Source organism: Sminthopsis crassicaudata, chromosome 1 (assembly GCF_048593235.1).
Source record: "Sminthopsis crassicaudata isolate SCR6 chromosome 1, ASM4859323v1, whole genome shotgun sequence".
Lineage (NCBI taxonomy): Eukaryota > Metazoa > Chordata > Mammalia > Dasyuromorphia > Dasyuridae > Sminthopsis > Sminthopsis crassicaudata.
This window is the reverse complement of record NC_133617.1, coordinates 741,821,448-741,824,568: the sequence shown is the minus strand read 5'-3', so window position 1 is coordinate 741,824,568 and position 3,121 is coordinate 741,821,448.

Here is a 3,121-nt window from a genome sequence, read left to right as displayed (position 1 = left end):
CTTGGGAACTAAATTTACTATTTTGTTGATTCCCTAGACTTAAGAAAACCATAGAGAAAAATGTTAATTATGTAAATTAAGCAGATTTAGACCATTCATACTTTTTTCCTCTTTCACAGATTTGGTTGTTAAATATTTACCAACACCCTCCTACTCACACAACCTCCTCATCCCATTCTATCCGGCAAGGACTTGGCCACTTGCTTCAGTGAGAAAATGGAACTGCTTCCTGTGAACCCCCTCTTTGGTCTTTCTCATTATCTTAAACCCCACCAGTGTCATCTCCCACTCCCTGCTTCTTTCCTTAACAGCTGAGAGTCAGTAGCCTAGTTCCATGCCCAGGTCAATGACTTTACATGTGTCCTCTCCTTGGTCCCAAAAGATTGCCCCCTTACTTCTCCATTGTAGCTTTTGTCTCCATTCCCTCTCTTTATATTAGTGCCATCAAACCTTTCTATTTGTCTGCCATCTTTAAAACCTTCCCTGAGCTCTACTAAGATCCTAGATCTCTCCTCAACATCCCAGTGAAATCTCTAGGAAAAAATCTCAAGACGGTCTATTTGATCTCTGCACCCAATCTTCTGCCATGGTCCTCAAGCTTTGGTGATCTAATTTAGAGACTCATGCCTCAGCTGAAACTGTCCCATCCAAAACACCCAGCTACTGCTAATTGTCAAAGCCAACAGACTTTTCCATTGCTCTTTCTTCTTGCCCTCTCTGCTGCATGGGACTCTTCCGACCCTCCTCTCCTCCTTCTGGCCTTTGGTGATCCTGTTCTCTCCTGGTTCTTCTCCTGTCTGGCTGCCCCCTCCTCAGGTTTCTTGGATAATCATCTAAATTATGTCCTCTAAATGTGAGTGTTCCCAGATTTTCTTCTCCTCCTTTCCCTCCTCCTTCTCTTCCTCCTTTCTCTTCTTCTTCTCTTCCTTTTCTTTTTTGTCCTACTTTCTTATTATTTTCTTATTCTTTTCTCTTCTTCTCTTCTTCCTTCCTTTTCTTTTTTGTCCTACTTTCTTATTATTCTTATTCTTATTCTTTTCTCTTCTTCTCTTTCTCCTTTCTCATCTTTTTGTTCTACTTTCTTGTTTTCTACCTTCTTCCTCATCTTTTTGTTCTACTTTCTTCTTCCTCTTCTTCTTCTTCTTCTTCTTCTTCTACTACTACTACTACTACTACTACTACTACTACTACTGCTTCTACTTCATTTTCTTGCATCTCTCTGCATCTCTCTCTGACCTTCTCTCTCCTCCTCTCATTCCTCTCTTTTTCTCAGTCTCTCTGATTCTCTCTGTTTTGTCTCTCTGACCCCACTAACTCCTTGGGTTTAATTACTATCTCTCACAAAAGACTCCCAGGTCAGTATCTCCAAGTCCCAGTCTCTCCTGAGTTTGGGACCCACATTATCAACCACCTATTTAGATGTTTCAAATTTCAATGTGCAAGAGACATAATAAAATGAATAATAATATGACATTCAATAGGGATCAATGTTAAATCTTCTAAATAGGTACAAAAAATCAACTCCACGAGTGTAACACAAAGGGGGCATGGACCAAAACTCCTTCTGAAAAGATCTGGGGATTCTAAGGCACTGGGAGCCCAATACGGACAAGCAGAATTGTGTGGCAATCAATAGACCTTATTCAATCTCATGCTGCTTTTACGGGATGACATTCTCAATTCTACCTGTGATACAGGGACCCCCTCAGGCTTCCTGATGGATGCTGCATCTGGGCATCTTCTCTCTTATTTAGCATCCCACGGAGATGCTTAAGGGAGAGAGAGATGGATTGTCCCAGAGGCAGGAGCACTTGACACTAAGCCATCCTGGTTCTGAGACTGGCTCAAAGGGAAGTGAGAGATGGCCCTGCTCGTCTCATGGCTCATCTTGGTCATTACACTCAACTCTGGGCATTATATTGATGAAGGACATCAATAACATAGACAGTGTCCAGACAAGCACAAATAGGATGGAGAAGAGTCATCAGTGCAGGGACATGTGGATCAACTGAAGGAGCTCAGGACGTACAGCCTAGCAGGAAGAAGCCTAGAGGACGAGAGCCATCGGCAAGTATGGGAAAGGATGTCAAACGGAAAGGGGATTAAATCAATTCTATTTGCTCCCCAAAAGACAAAACCAGGAGGATGGGCTAGAAGTGTAAAAAGTCAAACCAGGCTCAATGTCAGGAAAAACTGCCCAACTCCCTACCAAAGAGGCTGTCCAAAAAGCACCAAAGGGGAACGGGCTGCCTAGGGAGGAGGACGTAGGGAAGACGCAGCGCCTGGGAGGGCTCCAACAGGGTTGGAGGATCACTTATTACTTCTGCTATGTGGAGGTTCCTTTACATATGAACTACACTTCATGTCTATTGAAATAGCTACTAACTTGAAATTTCTTTGATCCTCTGAGGTACAAAACAGAACTCATCTTTCCCCAAACCTGCCTGTCTCCCCAATTGGCCCGTTTCTGTTGAAAGCACCACCATTTTTCCAAATTCCCCCCAGGATATTCCTCTCACTTCCTCACACTCTCTCACCCCACATGTCCAGTCAGTTCCCCCGTCTGGCCACTCATCTCTCCACCATATTTCCCCCCAACCCCTGCTCTCTCCTCACACAGTCTTCCTTTAGTTCCTGCCCCAATCATTTCTTACTGAGTGATGGCCTCCTATTCTGGGTCCTTGCCTCCAGTCTATCCCCATCTGGTCCATACTCAACCCAGGACTAAAGGGATGTCCGTTAGCCAAGATCTGACATTGTCCCCCTCTCGTTCAGCGATGTTCAGTGCCTCCATATGGCTCCAGGATCAAGCACAAACTTCTCTAGGGGGTTCCCTATACAATATGGTCCCGATGGATCTTCCCCACCTCGTTGGGAATTGCTCCCCATCTTCAACTCTGCAATACGGACTCACCTTCTCCCTGTTCCTCATACACAACCTCCCTCCTGTCACCCCCAATCTGCACTGGACGTTCCCCATCCCCAGAATGCACTTCCTCCTCACTTCTGCCCCACACACCCCTTCTTTTCCTTCAAAACTCAACCTGAAGCCTTCCTTTCCTGAGTCCGTGTCTGCTAATGGGTTTTTTCCATAACTCCCTTGTACTTGACTCCCTTCTCT